This window comes from Canis aureus, chromosome 10 (genome assembly GCF_053574225.1).
Source record: "Canis aureus isolate CA01 chromosome 10, VMU_Caureus_v.1.0, whole genome shotgun sequence".
NCBI classification, from domain to species: domain Eukaryota; kingdom Metazoa; phylum Chordata; class Mammalia; order Carnivora; family Canidae; genus Canis; species Canis aureus.
In genome coordinates, this window is record NC_135620.1 from 75,763,660 (window position 1) to 75,773,636 (window position 9,977).

Genomic DNA, 9,977 nt, shown 5'->3' on the forward strand with positions numbered 1-9,977 from the left:
TGTCTTACGCCAGGCCTCAGACCTCATTGATGCTGCAATTGATATGGATCCTTTCCTGGACCGAAGTTTGGCCTTTAAAAAAGACTTCAATAAATTGTTATATACTTACAAAGAGGTGCAAAAGAACCTACAAAATAAAGCAAAGGGGTTGAAGAAAGAAAATGAAGACCCGAGCAAAGAGGAGGAAATGTGGACAAAGGAGATGGATACAGAATCAGAGTCTGAAGGGGAGTCTGAATCTGAATCTGAGCCTGACTCTGAATCTCATAACGAGGAGAAGGTAGAGGGAAAGAGGGAGGATAAGAAGGCTCCAGAAGAAGATCCTGGACCCTCTGGCAGTGGCACTGAGACTCTTACTATATCTGAAGAATCTGCCAAAGTCATAAATGCAGAGTTGGACTTTTGGAATCTAACCCTGGAATTGAATCTGGAGAGAGTAGAAGTGCCTGAGTTAAAGGAAGAAGAGAATCCAGAGGCAGTTCCTTCCAAATGATAGCTCATGTCTTGCCATTCTTCCCTTGTTGCCCCAACATCCACCTTCATCATGACCATCCTTACCATCACCAGCCACACATCCGTATCATTTAGTCATTCAACAGACATTTATTGAGCATATGCTGTGTGGGGTCCTGTGCTAAACTTGGGGACATCATCTCAGGAAATCATCTCAGGATCTAAGGTAAATGGTCATTAACAGTGGCTGCATGTCTTACTAATGTAATAAGTATAAAAGATTACAGTCTTGATTTTCCTGGACTTTGGATAGAAAGGTTTTCTTAGGACCACAGCCTCATTTTCTCTAACCCCGTTTTTCCACAGGTACCAAGTTCTTCAATCACAGATGGAGATTTTTCTGGGTTGACCATGGTAGTTTGAGATTACTTGCATTTATTTTTTTTGTTGGCTTGTCTTTTAGAAGGCTTTATTTTCAAGTAATCTCTACTCCCAACATGGGACTTGAACTCAAAACCCTGAGATCAAGAATCGCATGCACTGCCACTTAGCCAACCAGGAGTCCTGAAACTGCGTGCTTTTGAAAAGCTGACGCTCTTAGGTGAATTTTGTTAGTCCTCACTTTAGACCTGTGGAGGTGATATTAGCCCTTTCATTACCAGCCCTCGCCCGCCAGAGCTCAGAGAGGTTACGGAATTGGCCCGAGTCTTCACAGCTAACCATGTAAATGATAAGACCAGGGCTGCAACTGATTACTGCTTTGTCAGACACTGCTGGAAGTGTGGGCCTTTAAGAAGTTTAGAGTCCCAAGGAATGAGACAGACAGTAAACGGACAATTAAAATAAACACAAAGGCTGTGAACTGGCAGCCTGCAAGCCAGATTTGGCTAACAGATGTGTTTTGTTTCGTCTCCCCAGCATACAACATTTCCCCGGCTCGTTAAGGTTCTGTTTACGTACAATACAGTTCACCAATGTTAAGTGTATAGTTCAATTTTTTTTAAACACTTGTGTAACCATTACCACCATCAAGAAATAGAATATTTTCCTTAAGTTAAAAAAGTTCACTTGTGTCCTTGTGTACTCAGTCCCTTACCCTGCCCCAGAAATATTTAAAAATTAAGATATTTTACATAAAAAAGCTGGATTAAAAAATTGCACACCCTGGCAACAGTGGTCTCTGCATTCCCGAAGGGCAACAGCCAGTCATTAGCTTGCTGCTTTTCTTGTTTGTTTGCAGCTCTCCATAGTTGCTCATGTTGAGTGCGGCAACAAGTGTGTACCAAGTGCCTTAGGGGAAATAGAGGACTGTGGGATTAACCCTGCAGAAAGCTGCTCAGAGCAGCTGGCCTAGAAAGATGAATGAGTTCACCGGGAGAGCAGGTGGGAACAAGAGTATTTTAAGCCAAGGAGAATTAGATGGGAGATCCTGGGAGGAGGAGGTGCTGTGGGGGATAGGAAGGCAGCTGTGTGTGTGTGTGTAGGTGTGGGTGTGCGCATGCGTGTGTGCATGTGTGCTTCACTTGTTTCTGTTGGCAGGATGGGCCCCTATGAAGTGGAAGAGTTTTGTGTATGTGTATTAGCATTTGTGTGCCGTGGTTTCTGGAAGTTTTACGTATCTAAGAAACGTAGATCTTTTTATCTGCACGTGTGGGGATCTTACCTTTTTTTTGTTGTTACAACGGGAAGGGAAAATTAGTATTTTTGCAGGGGTTGTAGGTCCGCCTGTGGTGTTTGGGTTTTTGTTTCTAGGAAGAGAACCGCCTAGTGAGAATTACTCCCTCCTTCCCTGCGCTCCCCCCACCCTCCTGGGCCAGCCTGGCTGGGGCCTGGCTGGGCAGTGGGGCAGGCAGCAGGTGGTGAGGGGAGAGGGCCGTGGAGGCCCCGGTGCCCGCCCATCAGCCTGCAGCCCAGCCCGGGTTTGCTAGGCTGTGCTACTAAATTCCCGGCGACGCCATGGACAGGCTGGGCTCACGGTGCCCTCTGCCAGGCAGCCTGCGGCCCTCCGTCCTTACGTGCCTCCTGGTGAGTGCCCCTGCTGACTCAGAACCCTCTCTCCCCTAAACCTCCAACCTGGATATTGAGGGAAGAAGGTGCATTTCTTTTTTCTACTTCTGGGATTTTGAGCTGGGAGCAGGCAGGGAGGCGGTGGCAGGGGCCATCCCCGGAGACACCTGTGTCCTGGAGAGCATAGTGTGCCTCTGAGGATGAGCAGCAACCCTTCCCTGCCCAGCTTGTGAGGAGGAGTGAGGGGCAGCCTCTCATTGCCTGGATGGTCCGGGGGCTGAAGGGTGCCTGCTGGCGAGTTCTCATCTAAGGGTCACAGGGTAGAGTCTTCTCTTTCTCTTGCAGTCACCATCTCAGTTTTCTGCATTTGGGGAAGACTTTTGTTTTCTCATCTCTGAAATATCTTAAAATGTTAAAATTGGAAGTGGCCACAGAGTCCCGCCAGTAGTGGTGGAGGCGGTGGTGGTGGGGGTCGAGCGGGAGGTGGAAAGAACCAGAGGAGACGGTCAGAAGTCTTGCTGCCCACTTTTGGGTGATTTCTTCTCTGTGGCCCTTATCTTCCTCATCTGAAAAGTTGGCACAAATCAGTGGCTCTTAACCTTTTTGGAACTGTATAATCTATTTGTGTGTGCGTCTGAGTGTGTGAAAGTTCTGGATTTGTACCCAAGGAAAATGTATAAACACAGCGTAGCCCTCAATTCCAGAGTATCACAGGTTCCTTAAAATTAGGTCAATTACAAGGTTAGAACCACTGGGTGGTTTCTGAGGCCCCTTCTGCCTTAACACAGATCATAAAGTCCATCGTAATCTCTTAAAAGCTATGTAAATATTGCAGCACCAAAGAAAAGACAATGAGATATGAACCAAAAGGATACACTAAATATTTTAAAAGAATGTAAAATTAGAAAAAGTGTATAGTGAAAGGTAAGTATGAAAATGTTATAAAGACTTCAAAAATTTTACTAAATATTTTTCTGTCATAAAATGTTTCTTTTGGGGAATATCGTGATGTGTATATTTTCCATCAATTTTGTGCTCATAGAATGTCACAGAATATGTCCTAGAATATATTGTAGTGCACCCTTGGCTCCAGACCAGCCTCTCGTGCTTCTGGTACATTGTTGCTAGGTCCACAAACATCTCTGGAACCTGTACACTCCCTGTCAAGGGTGGGAAAGTCCTGGGTACGTGGAAATGACTGAGGCTGAAGAGCTCATGCCTGATGGGGGAACGTGTAAACAGCTCTCTCTGCTTCACCGTGATCAGCGGCAGAACCGAAGGGCGTGAGCAGCAGCCCTGGCCTCTACCTGCTAGATGCCAGGAGTATCTCCTCCCAGTGCGACAGTCAGAATTGTCTCCAGGCGTTGTCAGATGTCCCCCAGGGGGCAACCACTGGAGTATGTGAAGCTGAGTGATTCCCCTAAACCCATTCCTGGTCATGCTCACTGCAGTTCAGAGAATCCAGAACGGGATGCAGGAACCTTGCAATCAAGTCTTGGTTCTGTCCAGAGTTTCTGTATGTTCTCAGTTAACCTTGTTTGTGAAGTGCGGGGTCATCTAGATACATGAGGGCCCATTCACCTCTTAGCATTTTGACTCTGAGAGTTTCAGTACATCTTAGGTGAGTTGGTAGTTGGTCCTGTAAGCTCCGTTTTCCACTGATTCCTACTGGCCGAAATGTCCGAGGTCCTCCTTAGGAACGGCTTTTTGGTTGGGGGACGGGCCACTGCCCCTTTTGTCTGGAGTCTGTGCCAGACGCCACGTTAGAGTTGTTGGAGACTTACAGTGTTCCAGCACGTTCAGTTCTCTGCTCGAAGCCAACAGTGGGTGACTCCTTCACTGTTTAGTCTTAATAACCACACCTTGCTGGTGGATTAATTCACCGGTCTACAAGTATTTATGGTGAACCTGCTGTGTGCCATGAACTGCTCTGAGGATGCAGTGATGAGCACAGCACGGTCCTTTCTGTATTGGATTAGTGATTACAGAGTCTTTCTCCTACCTGCTTTGAACCCAGGGCAACTCTGAGGTAGGCAGCAGAAGCATCAGAATCCGCGTTCTCTAGATAGCAGTTACAGAAGGGAGAGGAAATCCCCTAACCTTGTCAGAGGCCACAGGCAGTTAGCAGTGCCCGCACTAGGATCTAAATCCTGCTCTCTAGTGCTTTTATTTTTTTTCTTACAGTCAATTAAGTAGTCATTAAAAAACACGTGCAATAAAAGCTTCCTTGAAAAGTGTGGTTCTTTTGTTCTTGCATGGTCACCGGTTTAGTTCAGAGGACTGGTATTTTGACTTGGAGGTGTTGGTGGAGGTAGTAGGAGGGAATGAGCAACCCTGCCCAGACAGGCCTCTAGTCAAACTGAAGCTCCAAACATAAAAACGCTGCTCAGGCCCTGCCAAGAAGTAGGAGCCAGGCCCCAGGCAATAATGTGGGAGGAGTGGGAGGACAGAGGCTTATTTGAGTGAGGCCGGAGAGCCGCGGGCGGGGGGGCTGGGGGGGTGGGGAGAAGCGCCCTTCTGTTCAGCCTGGCCTGAGTCACCGTGGGCCTCCTTGCAAGTTGTCTCTATCCTGCTACTGGCTCCAGGGTCTCCCGCCAGTAGACAGCCCTGGAATGGAAGCTGTTCTCCAGTTGTGTGTAGTTCCTCTTATTTTAAATGTTTATCATTAAAATACTAAGAACAATTGTATCTCGAGTGTCTTTTGCTCTCACGTTATCACTGCCATCTTCTTTGCTCGAGATCTTAAGGTCTGTTTCCTAGATCTCCCTCAGCTGCCTTCTGGTCACTCCTCTCTCTCTCCCGTTACTCTGCTCTCTGCTCAGCTCGACCATGTTTAATACTCCCCTCCTTAAAAAGCCTCTGAAAGCACCCTGTCTCATGAGTACAAACCTCTAACTCCTCTCTCTGCCCCTTTTCTGCGTAAGGCTAGCCCGGCTCATTCACTCCTGGCATTATTCCTGCGGGTTAGGCTGGATAGCTCATCCGTCCTTAAACACCTCTTGAGTTAGTACACGTTACCGTTTACTAGGAGTACCTCCCTCTCCTCTTGTAAACCTACGTATTATTTCAAATCCAACTTAGATGGTACCTCTTCTCTGAAGCCTTTTCTGCTCCCTCAGGTACAGCCTTCCTGTAGGTCCCACCACCTCTCAGTTACAGCAGCACAGGTTATGTTACCTCGAATTAGGCTCCCGTTACCCCTGGACTACCCACGGGGCCTGCACAGACACACGTGAGTGGAGGGCAAATTAACTCCCTACAGTGTCAATAGACGTAAGAGCCTGTCATTCCTAATAATCCCCATAGGATGACAGCAGTTCAGTGGATTTCGGTTGGCATTACCTCCAACAGCGGTTTTGTCCAATAAGAATGGATTTCTGCTCATCCAGACTTGGTTCCTAATCGTGGCTTTGCCAGTTACAAGCTATGTGATCTTGATTTATCCATTTTTTTTTTTTATCACCTGCAAAATGTAGAGGAAAATATTTAGGCACAAAAACTTTAAGTGCTAAAGCTCAATAGAGATACCAGGAATTATTTTGTGGATGGGGAATGGGGCTGAAAAAGTGATGCTTAGCCCTGGTTCCAATTTGCTTGAGTGGGCAGACCGTGCATTGGCCATGTCGCTGCTGACCTGTGCTTTTCTTTCCCTGACATGTAGATCCTGACAGCTTCTTTCGTGTCATACCCCATGCTCAGGACCCTTAGCCTGCAGCTCCACTCAGCCGTCACCGGCAGCTATGTCTCCGGCACTTATTCCGTCGTCTTTGTGAACTGTCCCAACGAGCAAATTGCCAGAGAGATTGCCAGGTATGGTGAAGGGGCTTAGGTGCTGCCTAATGGCGACCACAGTAAAGTTAGGTAGCCGTCCATGACCTCCTGTCCTTACCGTGTGTGCGTGTGCGTGCGCGCGTGCGTGTGTGGTGAAAACTCGGAAGATTTGCTCCCAGCCACTTTAAGTACTCATACTTATTTTGAAGTCTTGGTTTTGAATGTTTCATGAACTGCTTTTCTTGTGTAAATTCTTCTATTTGCTCTGGTTTTTGTCTCTCTTGGTTATTGACCTGCCCCAGTTACTCTGTGATCGTGACCTCTCTCATCTTTGTAGTCGTGCTTGTGGGGAGGTGCAGAGCCGCTGCCAGGAACTGGCATCATGCAGCACTGTTTTCAGTGTGGGTGAGGGCTGGGGACCCCTAGAAACTGCCATCCTGGCATCCTTAGCGCTCCTGCGTGGTGACAGACACCCCGTGACTGCTGCCTGGGCCCTGGGAGATTTCGGGGGCCCGCCTCCCGCTGCAGCATCGCCCCTACTCACCTTGACGGTTGCCTCCAGGTTGCTGCCTGCTGTGGCTCCCGCCGCCTCCAGACGGGGTCTGTTGCTCTCAGCTCCTGTGGCAGGTCCCCTGCACACTGCCCTTCATGCCTCAGGGCGCCCTTTTCTTCCTTGGAGCTTCCTTGTCGTCGCTGGTGCATAGTGTGTTCTTAGTGTGGGTGGGCACGGCTGAGTCGAGAGTATTTGCTGTGGTCTCTAGGTGAGGCTGCAGTGTCTGTGTGGCCCACCTGCCTGAGCTGCAAGTCTGAAGTGGGGCCATTACGGATCTGGCTGGTGAGCTCTCACTCAACCTGGTTTGTCTAGTATTTTTTTTTTATTAATGGCTTTGATAGAAAAGAGGCAGACAGGTTTAGTTTCCAGGATTTATAGAAGGAGAGTAAGCGGTACATAGTGGGGAGGCCCCCTCAACAGGAGCAGGCGGGAAGCCCAGCCTAGCTACAGACCCAGCATTGAGGCCGGGCTCTTTGCTCCGGACCAGTCTGTCTTCTCCGGGTGCTCTAGAGTTAGTCCGCTGGCTCCGAGTCCTGGGTCAGTTCAGTTCTGGTTCCTGGCAGGTTCTTACATCTCTTCATTGACAGATGCATTCTTTTTTTTTTTTTTTTTTAATTTATAATAGTCACAGAGAGAGAGAGAGAGAGAGAGAGAGAGAGAGAGGGGCAGAGACATAGGCAGAGGGAGAAGCAGGCTCCATGCACCTGGAGCCCGATGTGGGATTCGATCCCGGGTCTCCAGGATCGCGCCCTGGGCCAAAGGCAGGTGCCAAACCGCTGCGCCACCCAGGGATCCCGACAGATGCATTCTTAAAGAATTAACTAGAAATAATCTCTTATTGGGGCCAGGGTGAAAATCCTGAATGTGGAGTCAGGAGACCTGGATTCCAGTGTCCTCTCTGGTGGCAGCTCCACCCGTGACCTTCTCTGGGCTTCGATCTTCTGTATGTTGAGGGAAGTGGATCACAGCGGGTATAAACACGTAAACCTACAGGCAGGCCCCTCAGTGAGCCAGGTGGGCTGGGGTGTCATGAGGGCGGGTGATGGTGGATAGCAGCCCTGGGTCTTCCTGTGTGTTGGAAGAGGAAGAGGGCAGCGGGAACTGTGTGGACCTGAGACGCGGGTGTCATGCCTCAGGGGAGTGGCCACTGCTCCGCTCTAGTTAAATGTGACCTTGGAGGACTGTGGTTCTCATGTCACAAGACTCATTTTCTAGTGAGAAGCTAGATAATCTGTATTTTTTGAGTGTGAAATATCCTGATAATAAATATTAGTAACAAAATAAAGACTTTTTATAAAAACGTTGTAGAGAGCATAACCATGTTATGTGGCCTGTGATTTACTAGTCTGAACCGTGCGGTTTCTCGAGGCCCTAGTAGCTCTACACGTCTCCATCCTGTGCTCTCCTCCGCTGAGCGTGAGGGCTCCGGCTCCCATCTGTGTCTGCGTGCGCGTGCTCTCAGTCAGCTGATGTGCTCTCTTCTGCCCTCGCGCTCTCTGGTTTTTTGTTTTTGTTTTTGTTTGGTTTCTTTGGTCATAGGGTCTTTTTGAATAACACAGTCCTCCATATTTCTAGTCTTTTACCTGTGGACAGGCTGCTGTGATCGCACCGGGGTCTTCACATTCTGGGTCTTTGAGACAATGGGATTATTCTTTTTAAAGGTTTAACTCCCTCCCTGTGTTTCCTCACCACCTTCAGGAGCAATAAAGTGTAATTTCTCAGTGGACAATTGAGTAAGACTTGCCACAGTTGCTTAAACAGATTTGTGCCATGTGCCTCTCCTTACAGTCAGGGATTTCTTTAGCTCTGGAACTTTCCAGGGGAATGCCACATTAAGGTGGGGCCTTAAATAGAGCACTGTTGAGCCTGGAACTCATGGAAGAGAAAGTAGGTCAGTTCTCTTGGCAGCAGCTGAGGACAGGCGGGATGGGTGAGCAGGGCTCAGATGAGGTTTATCTGGCTGAGTCCAAGCATTTCAGAGAACAGAGACCTAAGAAAGGTTTGTCAGGGCCTGCCTGCTTCTGAGGGCTTCCAGTTTTGATGCTTGGGAATGTCCTTTGCGTGGGTGATTTGGTGGTGCTCCTGTTTCCGTGACACCTGCACTAATTCAGGCACGTCTGACTGTTTTTGCTGGGGCTCTGCACAGGAATTGGAACATCACACCAGGAATTCCAACCTGTGGTCTGTCCAGAGATATCCTAGAGGTCTGCAGAGTGGTGACTGTGCTCTTAGGACCATGGTAGAAACCTTTGCATGAAAAGAGATGAAAAGAGCTTATATTTGCCAAACACAAGATATGATGTGGGGTTTTTTGCTTCTCCTTGGCGTTACGGCTGTTCTGTGTGGTCACGTGGGTATCTGTAGATCAGAAGTAGGGGGTGTCAGCCTGATACATACCTGGGAGACAAAAGCAGAAGACGGTGGTAGGAAGGAATGACGGTGAAAGGTTGGAAACCGCTGACTGAACTGGCCCGTTACTGTGCAGCAGGACAGTCAGCTTGAGTGAGGGGGCAGGCCTGTCTCCGATATGTGCTCAAATACTTATTCTTGGGATGAAAGAAAGAACGTGGTTAGGGTCACACAGCCATGCACTGCAGGGTCGGGAGTGGAATCCAGGTCTGTGTCCTGTGTCCAGTGTTAATCAGTTCCCCTTCCCCAAGCAGACTGGGCCTGTCCTTATTATTATTTTTTTTTTTTTAGAAATATTTTATTTATTTATTCATGAGAGACAGAGACAGAGAAGCAGAGACACAGGCAGAGGGAGAAGCAGGCTCCATGCGGGGAGCCCGATGCTGGACCCGATCCCGGGTCCCCAGGATCACGCCCTGGGCCGAAGGCGGCGCTAAACCGCTGAGCCACCCAGGGTGCCCTGGGCCTGTCCTTAAAACCATCTTGCCATAGCCGCTTCCTTCCTTTTCTCCCCACCCAGAGAAGGACTAATGAGCAGCGCTGTCTTTAGGTGTCTGTGCATGGTGGTTATGGGATGAGTTGGTTTGAGGAGGGAGAGGCGCTCTAAATGGTTATCTGCGTAGACTATGATTTCCTGGGTAATTCCCAGGAAGTCCTGTCCCTTGTTCCTTAAGATGTTGGGTACTTACCCCAGTGACGGTCCCTCTTTCTGTTGTAGGGCTATCTTGGATAAGAAGCTGGCTGCCTCTGTGAACATCCTGCCCAAGGCATCCTCGCTGTGAGT